The sequence below is a fragment of the Syngnathoides biaculeatus genome, chromosome 15 (assembly GCF_019802595.1).
Source record: "Syngnathoides biaculeatus isolate LvHL_M chromosome 15, ASM1980259v1, whole genome shotgun sequence".
In the NCBI taxonomy this organism is placed as follows: Eukaryota; Metazoa; Chordata; class Actinopteri; order Syngnathiformes; family Syngnathidae; genus Syngnathoides; species Syngnathoides biaculeatus.
The window spans coordinates 16,608,539-16,625,694 of NC_084654.1; the positions used below are offsets into that span (position 1 = coordinate 16,608,539).

The 17,156-nt window shown below is 42.6% G+C and overlaps 1 long non-coding RNA gene across 2 annotated transcripts in view; it reads right to left on the reverse strand.

Annotated features, from left to right (window-relative positions):
- The window catches only part of LOC133512905 (uncharacterized), a 54,671-nt gene that overhangs the window by 11,245 nt on the left and 26,270 nt on the right, over window positions 1–17,156 (reverse strand). The window contains exons 6-8 of one of the 2 annotated variants that reach the window (XR_009798336.1): window positions 14,077–14,282; window positions 12,357–12,510; window positions 11,168–12,174 (exon numbers count right to left, since the gene is read on the reverse strand). This is a non-coding gene — a long non-coding RNA (uncharacterized LOC133512905). Of the gene's footprint in view, window positions 1–11,167; window positions 12,175–12,356; window positions 12,511–14,076; window positions 14,283–17,156 lie in introns of those variants that run through there. The other variant, XR_009798337.1, reaches the window with a different exon arrangement.

A 17,156-nucleotide genomic window follows, 5' to 3' on the forward strand; every position in this document is an offset into this window, starting at 1 on the left:
AGTTTGTTTCGCAATGGAGGAAAAACATGGTCGGAAAGCATTTTTTTTAACATTTAATGTTGTCCTTATATAGTGTATCACGTATAGCTAAGCTAAGATTTATTTAGTTGCTGTCCAAATACATTTGAAGCGATGTTAAAGCAAGGAATGCTGCACGAAAATGCCCAAAAGATTGAAGTTACAATAAGGCGCAGGTGTCAAACTCAAGGCCGGGGAGCCACATCATGTCCACCACATCATTTTCTGAAAGCAAATCACCAAGGCCCCTTTTTAAAAGAAAACATTTAAATAATCACTCAACAAATCATTTTCTGTGATCGTTCGGCGACCAGTTAAGGGTGTACCCGACCTCTCGCATATAATCACCTGAGATAGGCACTGGCACATCTGCAACCCGAGTGAAGATAAGTGGTCCAGAAAATGGATGGATGGACAAATATTTTTTACTGCCTTCTGATTTCAAACTAGTTATCCATCAAGTGTTGATTTTTGGTGTCTGTAATAACATGACATAAATCCAGCTTGCTGTTGGCAAATTTTGACACCGGTCACATAGGACCTGAACAGCTCCGTATTGTATTAAAACACCCATGGCAACCCCCACAAGCAACCCCCTGAGGAACTTTACCCAAGTCCACAAAGCACATGTACAGTGAAGAAAATACTGTAAGTATTTGAACACCCTGCTATATTGCAAGTTCTCCCACTTAGAAATCATGGAGGGGTCTGAAATTTACATTGTAGGTTCATGTCCACTGTGAGAGAGATAAACTAAAAAGAAAAATCTAGAAAAACACAATGTATGATTTTTTTAAATGCTTTATTTGTGTGATACAGCTGCAAATAAGTATTCAAACACCTGAGAAAACCCATGTTAATATTTGGTACAGTAGTCTTTGTTTGCAATCACAGAGGTCAAACGTTTCCTGTAGTTGTTCACCAGGTTTGTACACACTGCAGGAGGGATTTTGGCCCACTCCTCCACACAGATCTTCTCTAGATCAGACAGTTTTAAGTCGGGCTTTGACATGTGCTGGTTTAAGCAGGGAACCTTCCATGCCATGCATGATTTCAAATCATGACGTCTTAGTGTATTACCAACAGTCACCTTGGAAACGGTGGTCCCAGCTCTTTTCAGGTCATTGACCAAGTCCCGTTGAGTAGTCCTGGGCTGATTCCTCACCGTTCTAAGGATCATTGATACCCCACGAAGTGATATCTTGCATGGGGCTTTTCTAATGATTGCTCCAACAGTGGACCTTTTTTCACCAAGCTGCTTGGCAATTTCTCCGTAGTCCTTTCCAGCCGTGTGGAGTTCTACAATTTTGTCTCTGGTGTCTTTGGACAGGCCTTTGGTCTTGGCCATGTTACAAGTTTGAGTCTTACTGATCATATGAGGTGGTGGACAGGTGTCTTTATGCAGCTAAGGACCTCACACAGATGCATCTGTTTCAGGATAATACATGGAGTGGAAGTGGACTATTAAGGGTGGACAAGCAGGTCTCCGAGGGTCAGAATTCTAGCTGATAGACAGGTGTTCAAATACTTATTTGCAGCTGTATCACACAAATAAATCGTCAAAAAAAAAAAATAAAATCATACATTGTGATTTCTGGATTTTTCTCTTTAGATTATCTCTCTCACAGTGGACATGCATCTACGATGAATATTTCAGACCCCTCCATGATTTCTAAGTGCGAGAACTTGCAATATAGCAGGGTGTTCAAATACTTATTTTTCTTCACTGTAGCCTGTTTGGACACTCTTATCCACTCTCCAGAACCCTTGTCTCATGAGCCTGAGATTCCTTTACATTTATTTTCAGTGAACGGAGACAAGACAACATAGCACAGTGCAAAAGGGCCATTTTTTCTTGTCACTGTGTCGGTAGCAAAAAACAAACATTTTAATTGGAAAAGTCGTTTGGTAGCAAAGCACCAATTACAACAGAAATGATAACATTAAGGAAATTGAAGCATTAGTTGGATTTGTTGATGAGAAAGACAGGAAACAATAAACCACACTAATCTTTTAATAGACGTGTCTTTTCAATTAGAGCTGCCTTCTTCAGCAAATTGATTTACATCCTCCACACAATTAAAATGCCTCCGGTTGGAGCAAAGTGCTTTGCTTCAATTAATTTGTCGGGTGACATTTCCGGAACAAGACTTGGTAACCTCTGATAGAATGAAAGAAACAAAGGAAAAATACCTTCAATTGCCTCTGGCTGACAAGGCTTCCACTTAAATGCTCTGATACAAAATTGTGTTTTAGGTGAAGCAACGTGCGTCAACAACGAAGATGGAAAAAAGGGCTGCGGAGCGAGATGAAATTGAAATAGGAAATCACACAGTCATTTACTGCATGTGGATTTCTGAGAAAAATATGAGCCTAATGAATCTTACGCCAAAACTGTTGGGCTGAACTTGAAGAAAGGAAAGTCAAACACTACCATCTAGTGAAAAACAAAGGTAATGCGTACACTCCTGCCTCAACACGAGACCTCGAAATGAAATGTTTAAAAGTTAAATATGGCCCTAAATTATGCCAGAAATAATTACTGCTCGCCGTATATAAAGAATGCACAAGAGCGAGCAGCATTTTCCATGCAATTGAAGTGAGGGTGGCTGAGCGGATCCTCTCGAACAGGGAGGATGAAGACGGGATCAAGCGGCTCCAGGAGGCCGGAGAGGAATGGAATCAGTCAAGTGGGAGCCCTGAAACGTTCTGCCTATTTAATCTCCACGCTCATGCTCATATACAAGCTTTTTTGGCATCGCGAGCAAGGGGAGTGCAACTTGACAATGGGGGGAGGCTGACTTTAGGCTGCCCTTCAGACAGCCACTACTTAGTGTAGTTTTGCGCGATCACCAGTAAATCTTTATTAATTTTAATTGGAGCCTCCATTTAAAAGAGCAATTAAAGCGGATTAATCGAGCCCATCCCGTATAATGTCTTCTGTTAATTAGTTTGTCAGCACTGTTTTAATATCGCTTAATGACTTCATATTTCAGGGATGACATTAAAGGGATGCTGAAGGAAAAGAAATGGCCTTATCACAGTGGGCTGCTTTAATAGAAGATGTCCCCAACCGGTGTAGGCAAGGTCAGACCCGTGGCCCGCTGGGAGGAAGATGCTGCAGGGTGGCACCGGGCTGCTATGCTCCTGGGATGCAGACATTAGCTCACACACACACACACACGCACACACACTATGCCATTTAGTAAAATGTATTTCGTCATGCACTATTACTAGGAGACCTCAAAGTGGGGGAGGGATTGAAGATGGAAAGTATAACTCTCAGGTCAAAGTGTGGAAAAAGCTTGCATGTGTTACCAACATCACATCTGTATTAAATTCAGTCATGTAAATGATTTCTGTAAGGTAAGCATTTTAGACACTTTTTAAAAAAAAGCTGTGCTGAGTAATATACACCATGCATTCCTAATAGCAGTTATTAATTCAATTTCCACCGTACAGTTCGAGAACGGGGCCATTTGGACTGAAAAATTTGGAGATGCTTGTATGGGAGTGAAATAGAATGCACAATTAGGTCCCGAAGTATTTGAACGGGGCGGCATGGCAGATGAGCTGGTAAAGTGTTGGCCTCACAGTTCTGAGGACCCGAGTTCAATCCCGGCCCCCCCTGTGTGGAGTTTGCATGTTCTCTGTGTGCCTGCGTGGATTTTCTCCGGGCACTCAGGTTTCCTCCCGCATCCCAAAAACATGCAACATTAACTGGACACTCTAAATTGCACCTAGGTGTGATTGTAAGTGCGGCTGTTTGTCTCTTATGTGCCCTGCAATTGGCTGGCAACCAGTTAAGGGTGTACCCCGCCTCCTGCTCGTTGACAGCTGGGATAGGCTCCAGCAGTCCCCGCGACACTCGTGAGGATAAGTGGCAAAAAAAATGGATGGATTGAAGTATTTGAACAGCGAGTTTATATGATTTTGCCTTCATACACAACCACAATGGATTTGGAAATGAAATGTTTGAAGTGTAGGCTTTTAGCTTAATTAAAGAAGTTTCTCAAACATATGGTATTTACTATTTGGTAATAAAAAGTATCTTATGGAAATAGTCTGGATGTTTGACTGGCCCATATTATATACAGACCCGTTACCTCATTGAAAATGTGAGGTGTATTATTAAGTGCAAAATATGACAAAGTCCCTGGAGTGAAGTTGTACATGTAGTAAAAATGTGAAAGGTCGAGATCCAGATTTAATTTTGGAGCACGTTGAAGGCATTAAATTTCTAAATCGGTGAATATTTGGGGGCGGGGGGGGGGGTAAATCCCTCAGTTTGATTATTGATTATTCTATTATTTATTATTCTAGTGTATTTTTTGTTGTCCAAGTGTCAATGCGCAAGCAAATGAAAACAGATGAACCAGAGTAGTAACAAGAGAAAAACTGAGCAAAAAAAGTAACTCCTGGCAGGTCTCAAATCAAACACAAGCAGCACAACAGGCAACGGACCATTCCGACCTGTCAATCACTCGTACAATAATAGCCAATCAGATAGCCACATTATCTTAACCCCTGGCTTGACACGCCCCTGCCGCCTTGTTGTCCCACAAGCACTGCTGGTTGTCAGTAGCGTGCGCTTGGAAAAGTTAATGTTACAAAAATGGTCCTCAGATGCGCTTGGAGAACATGCAATTCTGATGAAAGATATCCTGCTAGGTTAAAAGAGGCCCGGTTGATTCATTTTCCAAAGCCTAAAACACAGTTAAGAAGCACAAGGCTGTATGTTTGAAGGTTAGGAAGAAGTATCTTCTCTAAGTTTAAGTTCATTATTATCAGTGTTTTATACATTGAAGGAGAACAACTTTCATTTGTTAGCGTATCACTGACCTGATGGATGACGTGTGTAATGTTTTATGCTTAAGAGTCGGGTTAGTGATACGTAAATTTGTGATGTCGTGCAAGAGAAATGTCTATTTGCCTATTTGGATCACATCGGAATTTTAATACTGGGTTCCATTTTGAGCCAAGTCAAATGAATACGCGCACTCACTTCTAAAGACTACAATGATATTACTCGTGATCTTTCCAAGTAAAAAGTACTCACCCTGCTTTACATGCGCAGTACGATTGCACTATTTTATCCCGTTGGATTTCAATATGAAGTCTGTGAGGCGTCAAACTTTTTTGCATGGATTGCCAACATTTCGCTGTAACTCTGACATTGCGTCCTGCTCCGTCCAAAATCTTAATTCCGTGTACATATCCTTGCGTGAAACAGTTGCGACCTCTCTGTGGAACTCTGTTGGACAAGTCTGGCGTATTTGGCAAAAAACATACCCCAATATTATCTGGAATACGCGATAGAGAATCAACTTCAAACATGTTATGTCCAATCCCCATTTTGAAAGCTTGTGGGACATGGCTAAAGGGGTGGAGTTTAAGGTCGCCATCAGAAAGGTCCATTGCAACTTTCAATGACAATATCTCAGGCTCTCTCTCCTGGATCTGAACACCCTGCTGATCGGGATTGTAAAACGGTGTGATGCAGCAGACTCCACCCACAAAGGCACCCTGAGGAACTGCAAACATGCAGGAACAGGAAATGAGCAAACAAAACCAAACATGGCAGGTTTTACCGAATATCTCCACTTGATTGGAATTGGGGTTTTGCAGTTGCATCGTGTGATTGCAGCCTAGCCTGGCTCGCATCCCCGCTAATTTGAGTGTGCCCTCGCACCTCAGCAGATTCATAAATCTCATTCCCATTATCCCGCTAATTAGCCGGGATTACAGGAGCATGTAATGCTCCTACTTCCCAATAGATTGATTGGAGGATGGTCCCTTTGTTTTGAAATCACTTCCTGATTGATGTACAGAGCCCTAGTTTGCAATTGTAATGGCCCAGATGTTAACAATCAAATGCGTTTCCGCTCCAGGAAGTAACAGTCTGTCATGGAAGAGGAGCCAGCCGAGCGTGTAACGACACATCACAGGAGTGTGGGGAAGGAGGGATGCCAGAGGAGGGGGGGCGTGCAGGGATGGGAGCGAGGGCAACTGCAGGAGCCCCGGCACGCAGATGGTGCAACGCCGAGGTCCATGTGTACAAAGTTGACTGTTGTTGCGATAAAATACTCGGTTCTGGGTTTTCGATTTCTTTCTTCGTTTTCTTTGGCCATCCCATAAAAGAGGATTCCCGTTTGGTTTAGTTATTTAACGAAATAAGATAGAGAGAGGAGTAGATCAATGTGTCTTATGGTTATAAACACAGATGCGATTCCCCTAAAGTTCATCAGAGCATCTGGCCTGACGAAATGATCAGATGGAATCGGGACAAGCTACAATCAGTAGAGGGCACTATTGTCTTACTAAACCGCCTGCTTCACTTTCTCATACCTTTCCCCCCCCCTTACCCTTCACCAATAAATCACTTTCGCAGATAGTTAATGGATATAGAAGCAGATCATGAGTGAGCTATCTGCGCGGCGATAATTTAAGTGAAGATCCCCACACTGATTGCTGTGAAAGGTTATTTATTTCAACAATAATACGGGACACAAAGGGGGACTCTGGGCGAGATTACCTGCAGGTGCACGCTAGAGTGCTCATCTCCAATGGAGCAGCGTGTAAATTGGGTTCACTTTCCCCCAATGAAAATACAGACTGCAGTTTATTTCTACTTTATGCACATGGAAGGCTGTGCTTCCCGCTCAAGGGTGGCTGGGGACCCGGAGATGGCTCGGAAGGGAGGGCGGGCTGAGACCTTGAAAAATGTCTCTTTTGTCCCCGAGTTTTCTCAAGGCTAAACTGTTGAGGTTTGGTTGTCCACCCGACGGCGTCCACTCCCAGCTAATTAAATACACAATAAGAAAATTGTCTTTTGCGTCGTGAACTAAATCAGAAAAGGCCCTCCAATGTGCCCTTGATGAACGCTATATCTCGCATTCGTGCATGCGCACATGGGTGACGCGATGGGCACTATTGATTGTCTGTGTCGGTGGAGCACCTTGGGGCAAAGAAGCCAGCTTGGAACAGACTCTCCGCTTCTCCCCTCATGCAGAAAAATGCATGATTAAGGCCTAACTGACATGTCTAAAAAGTCCTGGGGAGAGAGAAGAGGAAATGGCTCCATATGCTGCCTCATGTGGTCGCAACAACCCAAATAAAAAAGTGCGGCGGCAGTGGGTGTCTGCTGGGTGCCTGGCGTCCGATCGCCTCTAATCACAGTGTTCTGCCAACAACTGCAAACGTGCCGCTGCAGAGGCGCCACAACCTAAAAGCCTCCGTGCGTGATTCTCCGCACACTCGGGTATACAATGTATACTTTTACATGTCTGTCATGCTGCGGGCTTTTTGACTACACTGTCAGCCGAGATATGCATCAGACATGGATCCAATGCAGTGTGAGATATAAGCGTTGGGTGAAAGGATAGTGAAAGGAGCCCTTGAGCTGCATGATAAGCGCTGTCACATTGACATAACATATGTAGCTATGCCATCCTTTGCTAAGTGCTCCATTGGGCTTTGCCCGACTCTACCTGGAATCGCGCTTGAACGGCGGGACGTGACAGCCAGCAGCCCAAACAGCTTCATCGCTGCGACTTGGAAGTTAAACTGGAAGCTTCTCCAATTGGGCCTTGTGATCACTGATCAGAAATACCAAAAATCCGTAGGTAGATGTACATGTACTGTACCTGTGATATAAAAATAAAAACTATATTGATTCCACTCATCATTCTAAAAATGTAATAAGCATATTTGGACAAAGTAAGGAGTACAAAGTAGAGATCGGTTTTCAAATATTGGCAGAGTTGGGGAGTATCTAATTACATATAACTAACTAACTAGATTCCATAATTTAATGATAGAATTGATTGAATTGTAATCTATTACTGGGAAGAAATGTGTCATTTAATAGCTGTTGCTTTTGGAAATGTTGACGATTACAATTTAAGCTATGTTGGGACAAAGGCCCCAAAAGCTTTAATTTCTTTTATATCACTTCAGTCATCTAAAACTGAACTCTTGCGATGGATTATGTCTGTTCATGTGCAATTCTGCCGTTGTTTAGAACATAACCTAACTTTCCAAATCTGACCTTGAAGCCCCACCTTGTGGTGCAAGCTGTTGGTTGTCTGATATTTTGAAAAGGTTGTGAACAGATTAAATAAAATTGACTTTTGAATAGGGTGCCACAGTGGAGCAGCTGGTAACGTGTTGGCCTCACAGTTCTGAGGACCCGGGTTCGATCCCGGCCCCACTTGTGTGGAGTTTGCATGTTCTCCCCGTGCCTGCGTGGGTTTTCTTCCGCGCGCTCCGGTTTCCTCCCACACCCCAAAAACATGCAACATTAATTGGAGACTCTAAATTGCCCCTAGGTGTGATTCTAAGAGTGGCTGTTTGTCTCAATGTGCCCCTGCGATTGGCTGGCAACCAGTTCAGGGTGTACCCAGCCTCCTGCTCGTTGACAGCACTCCCCACGACCCTCGTGATGATAAGCGGCAAAGAAAATGTATGGATGGATGGACTTTTGAATAGTTTCATCTTTATAATTGACTTTTTGAAAATGTAGTTATTTTGTTTGTCATATAAAGCAAAATTGTCTTACTTGTACATGTTCGGTGGTTTTCCACATGCTGTGCACATTTAATGAGAAAATATTTTAATGATGTATTTACATTATCACATTTTGTTATGTATTTTTTTGCGTAAAGAACAAATATGTCCATACATCCATTTTCTTTCCCGCTTATCCTCACGAGGGTCGCGGGGAGTGCTAGAGCCGATCCCACCTATCAACGGGCAGGAGGCAGGGCAGACCCTGAACTGGTTGGCAGCCAATCGCAAGGCACATCGAGACAAATGGTCGTAATCACAATCACACCTAGGGGCAATTTAGTGTCCAATTAATGTTGCATGTTTTTGGGATGTGGGAAGAAACCAGAGTGCCCGGAGAAAACCCACGCAGACACAGGGAGAACATGCAAACTCCACACAGGCGGGGCCGGGATCGAACTCAGAACCGTGAGGGCAACGCTTTCCAGCTGCTTCACTGTGCCGTCCAGAAAAAATATGTGATTAATCAAAAATGAATGATGTAGGGTTTTCATCCACTTTTTAGAGGAAACTTCTAATGGGTCTGGCATTCATTCAAAATTAAGAAAAGTCACCAAAATGTTATCAGTTTAATTAGTGATATTACTTTAAGGAAGTAGTGGAAATACATTAGTATTATATTTTCCAAAGCCTAACTTGCAGTTGTTACTGACTACGTTTCCAAAGTATTCTAAGCAACACTGAATATAAGGGGCAAAGGCAAAAAGTCATTAAAAAAAAAATCAATGTTCGGGTACAGTACAGTACAGATATCTTAAAAAAAAAAGCGACTTTGCGCAGTGACAAAATATTTTCCCACCACTGCACTCCGTCCTCGGGGAGAAAGAATCAAGCAGGCTTCAAACAGCCCGCTGTCCAGATGGACGGATCAAATCCCAGACCCAAATCCCAAATGTCTGAATGGAGGAGACATTTGGGAGGCCTTTCCCAGGGGAGCACAAGGAAACCTGTGTGAGACTGGCAGCTGTATCACTCCCTCCTGGCACAGGACACCCGGGGGTGGACCTGCTGCTCAACTTGTGCCATGGCGACGTGTGACAAATGGCGACACGCTTCCGCTGCCCTGTTTCGTTTGATCACAAGAGCCGATTGAAGGACAACAGCAGAAATTGACCAGGATGATCTTGAGAGTTGCAGATGGGGGGGAGGAATGAAAAGGCCGTGGAGGGTGTTTTGAAACCCTCGCAGTCAGACAAATGAAAATAAAGCAATATCATTTGAGCACATAAACACATGCAATTTTCCACAATAATGGGGCAGCGGAGATGAGCCATCGTTTTTATTTCCATATGGATGAGTCAATTTTTGTTTTTATGCATGCTGCTCTCTTCATTATTATGTGCACTTGAAGTCAGTCATTCACAGGACGATCATATTTCACCGAGGAATAAGGGGAGTTCCAAAGCATTTTGAAGAAATAAAACAAGAAAGACCCCCCTATCCCCACCCCACCCCCCGTCACCCCCCTGAAGTTCAAGCGGCCTTTATTAAAAGTGCGCGATGATTGATATCCTGTCAGTCATGGGAATAATGGCGGCCAATCCCGTTTGTGGAAGCCAGCTCTGCTTCCCGCCCTCATCCTTTATGCCCCTATCACCCCCGACACATCCACTTGCCATTGAAAACTTGTAATTGAATGCGCTTTTTGTCATGATTGTGATTAATCATATTAATTTGAACTAATTAAGAGATGTGTGAAGTTATGACAATTAGATTAATGAAATTAGTTTTTTTTTTTTTTTTTTTTTACTTATCTTAGTTTAAAAAAAATACAACAACCAGACTAGCACTGCTATGAAAACCCTGGAATTTTGCTCTAATTGAATGTCTGATTTTATTAATGATGAAGTTTATAAAAGTCCATGAGGGGAAAATGAACACAGATTCGGTTCCTAAGAGTGGAAAATTAATTAAAATTCCTTCTGATGTTCCTGGCGCAAGCGGCACAGGGCCTGTTAACCCCGGTCCTGCCGTGTGTACACAAGAGGGCCCCTGAGGTAACTACGAGCAGGACTGAAGGCTTTTAAAGGATGGCAAATAATTGTTAATAGCCCCGGAGATAAGTGGCGTATTAGGGGACTCGAGTGTATTTGTCCAGCCTCTTTATGGTAACTTATACAATCAACCTAGGCTCTGCCTTTGTCCTTACTACCATTGTACAACAATAAACACTTGCTTCATGTTTTAGACCTGACTGGAGAAGGAAATGAACAAGCCGTCACTGTAAATGTTGTGGTCCACATTCTGGGCTTTTATGGAACAGGCTTGAGATGGATTCACATTGAATGCCTTCTTTAAAATGTCCAGACGGGCTTCCAGACCCTGTTGTGAGACTGCGCACGGGGGAAAAAATATACCGTATGGAAAATACACATTTGAGAATTCCAATTTTTAGTCGACCACCTATTCAACTTTCTCCATAAATAGGAAACACACATATGGTATAATGTGGCGTCCTCCTTTTCATTACTGAAAATTGCTGTAATTTCTCGTGTATAATGCGAATAACCCCCCCCCCCTCCCACACACACACACATACAAGATTGTCAAAAGTCAACAGGGTGCATTATAGATAGATATACGGGAAAACAGATGGCCACAATTGTTTTCTAATTTACAAAATAAAAGTAGGGCTGTGAGTTTGAAAACAAGGGTTTTCCAGAATCTTGAGGTCAACTTTGGGAGTGTGTATTATACATGGGTGCTCATTATACACAAGAAAATACGATACATCACCAGGCCTTGCTTCCAGGTACATTTAATGGAAATTTTCTATAGTTCTTTATGTTGAAATTGATACTCAGTGAAAATGATCAGTGTCTGCTTTGTTTTCTTTAAATATTTGAAACTTTTCATTTGACCACAATTATGCTTTGAGAAATTTTATGCCATAACTGATACACAGTCATGAGTTAATGTTGGATTTTTGGGAGTTGCCTATGTAAAATTAATTGCAACATTTGACTTTTTGAACAATTTCTAACTACAGTATAAGACTCCATTGCAGTAGCACAGTGGAATAAAAAGTAACATCAGTCTCAGAATCTGGGTTCAAACCCCTGCTTGGGCTATAAGTGTGAATGTAACTGGGAATGTTATATGCTCTGTGATCAATTAGCAATCATTCCCGAGTGCGCCTGTCACTCACCCTGTGTCAGCTGTGACAGGCTCTAGCTCACCCCCAATCATAATGAGGACAAATATTATAGAAAATACATGATAGATTGCATTGCAAGTATGTAGTTGCAAACAGTAGTCAGCTCAGTTCATGTCAGGTGAGTTTATGGCACTCGTTGTTGGACTGTGGTTCTTCAAAAACACACATTGAGATTTTCTTTACTAACATCCAGTAGCAGGTTTGCATTTTTTTTTTTGGTGCTGAAATGAAAAATGTGTACATTTTTATGAGTCGAACTGTAGTTTTTGGGTCAAATCCAAGCATTCCTTGTACTGTTCCCTGGCCTTTCCCAATGATTGACACCCAGGTCAAGCTCCGCCACTTCAGGTGCAGTCGGGGTCTGACACTTGTGTTGCATTGGCTCCGCGTGCCCCCTTTAGCTCTGCATATTCACTAGGCTGTCTCCCACTCTGTGGGCCAATTCATAATTAACAGCTGTTGGCTTGTCAAGAGAGGCCCTGGCCATGGTCCGCGTGCACACTCACTCACGCACACACACATATATTTATATTCACCGTGAAGACCCCCTTGCCATGGACGGAATGTCAGAGGCCATGAACCCATCGTCTTTTCCTGAATGATGGACACTCACCTGAAAAGCTGAAATGCATCCTCGGCGGAGCCGCTCTCAGCATCCCATCACAGACTCCCTCCTTTTCTCTCGGCATCTCACTCATTTATTTCCTCGCCCGCCTGCTCTGCGCCTTCTGTCAGGAACTTTTGCGTGAAATCCAGCTCTGCCTTACCTGAAAGAGAGGAAAGTGTATGCAAATGAGGCACGACCGCGGCTGGCCCTTTGCTATGTGTGTTTGTCATGCCTGTTTAGCTGAAGTTGAAATGTAAATATAGACCACGGGAGATCTCGGCGCCGATAGGCTGCTTGAAATTCCAATGAACAAGTAGCTGTCCACTAGTTATAAATGATACCCATAAAAGGGGGTGATTCCCTGCGCAGATAAAGATGAAAAGTAATTGTTTGTGCTCACACAAAATTAATCAGATCAAAACAGGGGCAATCATTTTAAAGAGACACCAGACCCATAAAAAAGGCAGAGCTGTGATAAAGTATTGGCTATCAGGCACACAGTCTGGAGGTTACTATTACAATATTATTGAGGGCCGGTATTCATGTGGCTGGAGATAGCATTATTGCATATATTCATATACTTATGTTGCATACACGCAGATTCACAAAGGCGCTCGAGGTACAAGGTCATAAGAAGAAGAGAGTTTTGCCGATGTTCAAGCCCAGTTCAAAGCGTGTGGACAATGTTTGCTCTGATTATATAATATTGCCTTAATTTTTTTGCCCAAAAATTTCATAGAATACTTTAACTGTCCTCTACATTGCCTTCGTAGATTTAACAAAAGAGAAGTTAATATGTTTGTTTCTCACTGCAATTTAAAGTTTTGATTTTGATTTGATTTAGCATTGTAAAATGAAAAATAATGAAAAAAATAAAACAAAAGTTTTTTTCTGGTGTCTTACTATGGTTAATTTTCCCTTTTTTTTTTTTAATAAGATGATTATTCAATTTGGTTGGGGGCCCATTTTATTAAGACTCCCTCATTGGTGGGGTTTTGAGACTTAACTTCTGTTTGGAGTTTTCAGCTCCCTTCCCACACTCCTAAAATATCCATATTAGGTGAATGAAGTCTTTAAAATGTCCATAGGCGTGAATTTGTTCACCTATGCCCTGTGCTTGATTGGTTTATAGTCCCAGGTGTATTCACGACCAATAATAAGCAAAATTAAAAGCCTGTGTGAAGTTTGCATGTTCTCCCCGTGCCTGCGTGGGTTTTCTCCGGGCACTCCCGGTTTCCTCCCACATCCCCAAAACATGCAACATTAATTGGACACTCTTAATTGCCACTAGGTGTGATTGTGAGTGCGGCTGTTTGTGGCCTGCGATTGGCTGGCAACCAGTTCAGGGTGTACCCCGTCTCCTGCCCGTTGAGAGCTGGGATGGGCTCCAGCACTCCCGTGACACACGTGAGGATCAGCGGTTAGGAAAATGAATGGATGTATAGTTTATCCAGAGAAGACAGACTCCAATAGGGTAAAATAAATACAGCATTAAACTAAAGTCAATAATGGGAAATTCATTAATACTATATTTTATTATTGTGATTGTACTTCCCAACTATAGTACGTACCAAAAGGTGTCAACAATGGCATTGCCGATTAAAACTGACCATTCTAAAACGTTGGGGGAGTAAGTTGTGGCCAGTGAGTTTCTTTGATTAGAATTGCAGTAACTTTGCGGCGCTCCAAATGAATGAAGGGCACGGACATTTTTGCTATTCAATACCTGATGGCATTTGTCTATCACGACATGGTCACGCTCGGATCGTGTTTGCTCTGCCGTGGCTGCCACCGTGGCATGCGGCTGAAAGTAAACTCGTGGCAGTGCCAAGCCGGGGTGTCCCCACCGCCCACATGCCAGTGACCAACACACGGTGTGTGTGTGTGTGTGCGTGTGCCGCTCGCTCTGAGGACCTAGATATGACAGATCACCTGGAAAGAGAAAAGGCAACGCAAACATGGTTATTTTCACAGCTTTGATGTACTAAACATACAAAAGCCTCTCCAGCGTTAAAAAAAGGGGCCAGTTGGGGCTGCTCGGCGATCAGTCGCTCACATGCTGAGGACGCGGAGCAGCCGTATTGAGCTCTTGTGCACTGGCTCTGGTCCTACGCAGCGTGTTTGGAGAGAAACACCACGATGCACACAAATAATGGAGCACAGTTCCTGGAAAGCATCCATACTCTTAGTTGTTGTGAGAGAACCTAATTTCTCCATTTTATAACTTGACTTTTTACAGGCACTTTCATGAGATTTTTTTTTTTCTGATTAAGTTTTCAATACTTTCTGAAAAAAAAGTTAAATGACAGTGAGCTGTTTTTCCAATTTGAGTGCCTCCATACCAAACTTGAGCCCAACGATGGTGTCAAGTGGAGGTGATCAACAAGTCTTCCACTTAGCAGTTGTCCTATTTGAGAGGGTCCCGAGGCTCCGACTCCCCAGTAGGGTATTGTATGCTTTGGCAAGTGTCTCATCTTGTTACTTTTAAAAATGTAAGCCCAGCGGCTGACGACGGCTCTTGTATGCAAACGCTTTTTCCTCTCTTTCCTCTTCTTTGGCAGGTTGTATTGGAGTTAATTGTACAATAAAAGCTATTCTCTAAATAATTTCCTCTCTGTCCAAACAAGATTGATCACAGAACCAATCCTTTCTACTGGTGTAATTTTCATATTTAATGAGCGTGACTCCCAAACTATTACACTAATTAGTCAAATCTCACATATCGGTAATGATGCTCGCAGTAATTAATATTGTATTTAATTAAAAAAATGACCCATTTCGATGGCTTGCATGCCTGGAGGGGGGGGGACGTTGGAGAGCGGGTGTGTGAGAGGGGGAGGGCTGTTGGACTACAATGGGATGGATAGAGAACTAGAAGACGTGGTGGGGAGAGTCGGGGGTGTGGGAGAGGACAGGTGTAGGTGCCCCTCCTCCCTCTTGCTGTGGCTTTGCAGGTTCTTGCAGCATATGTCTGTGTGGTTAGGGTGTGCTAAACCCCCCCACCTCTTTCCTGCAAAGCCAGCAGCCAAGCTGCGTGATTTATGTGGGGTCCCCCGTTCCACTGTGCATACACTGGAAAATCTCCAGTTTACACAAGAATTGCTTGAAAAATGAGATCTGTGACTACATTCTTTTCATTAGGGGCTTACGCTAGCATGCAGCCTGGCAGCTTGTGAGCTCCTAATGATGCGCAGTGCAGGCCCGCACACTTGCAGCTGCTCACACACACACACAGACACACAGACACACACACACACAGACACATACACACACACACACACACACACACTCATTACCTGCAATATCTGAGTCACAAACACTCCTTTTTTTAATTTACACAACAATTAAAAAAAAGAAAACTAACTGAATTCATGCCGCTTGAGGCAACTCGATGCTATGTTTGTGCACGGGTATTTAGATGAAAATGAGCTATTATCAAACGCCTTTCAATATTTACTTTCAATTTAAAAAAAAAACAGAAGCAAGGTAGGAATTTAAGTAAATGTGGAGCTAATGTGAAGCAATGCATATATTTCCCAACCTGAAATATTTGACCTTTTCCCACAGGAAGGTCAACGTGATGTACAGAAGCAGCGTTGAATTCATCTATCACCTATTTTTAAAAAATGTGTACGGATTGTGACTGTGCAGTAGGTACATTTCCCACCAGGTTATGCCACTTTCAATTGTCAAATATTTAGGCTCCAGAAAACACTTACAGGGGAAACCCCCCTTCCCCCCATACCCCCAAGCATCCTCTCATAGCCCTGACATGTCCCCTTAAATACCACAGGAATTATTAATTTTTTTAAATAGTTCCAATGTAAATATTTATGACCTGCTCAATGAAAAAGGAAACCACATAAGATTTAATCAAATTAAATATTTATCCATTATCACCAGCTATTACCAATTCCTCCTCCTTTGTATTTTCTGGCAGTCTTGAATCCCCAGTTGCACTATACTGCCTCTCACAAGTCCATATTTGTGGTACTAGTACTGTATTTTCCAGCAGCATGAATTCCAAACAGAATTGGAGCATTCCTGAAAAATCTGTGGTCCAATTAATCGAGAAATTAACATTTTTCACTATCTGACTAGTGTACAGTAATAACCTTACCTGCGTGGAAAATCTGGGGTGGTGCACTCAGCCTGTATGGCTGGCCCCTCCCCCTCATAAATAACACAAACCGTGCTTGGCGTACCGTGTTGGTCATCTAGCACACCATAAGAGAAGCAAGCATGCATATGGTGATATTTTCCTCATCACGTGTGTGGTCTCTCTCACATGTAAAAAAAAAAAAAGTCTCTTAAATCGATGCGTGCATCCCGCTTTTATCCAAGAGGTTAATGAGGGCCACTGCAGCAAAGTGGAGACTGTGGAATTGAATATTGCAGCGTCCAGAGCCGAGCCACAACAACTTAACACGTGTGCTTGGATGTGATGAAATAACAATGAGAACCTACATCGGTTCTTGACCAGGTATGAGAAAAAAACGTGTGTATGCGATCAATAAAATTCTTGTTGGCAGATCCGATTGTGCCAATGAAATCAATGCATTTGTTTATCCAACATAATCGGTTGAAATCATCCCCAATGCCGGTCTCTGTGGATTGCTTTGAAATACTGTTGGACTATTATGAACAACCATCCGTTTTTTTCTACAGTTTTTTGCCAGCATTCAAAAGTTGTTTTTTTGCGGTAACTACTGATTGTTTTCGAGCCATGCAAAGAATATTCAGGCTCTCTTATTTAACGAAACAAGAAAGCACCAGATCTTCTCACACAACACACACATATAAGTA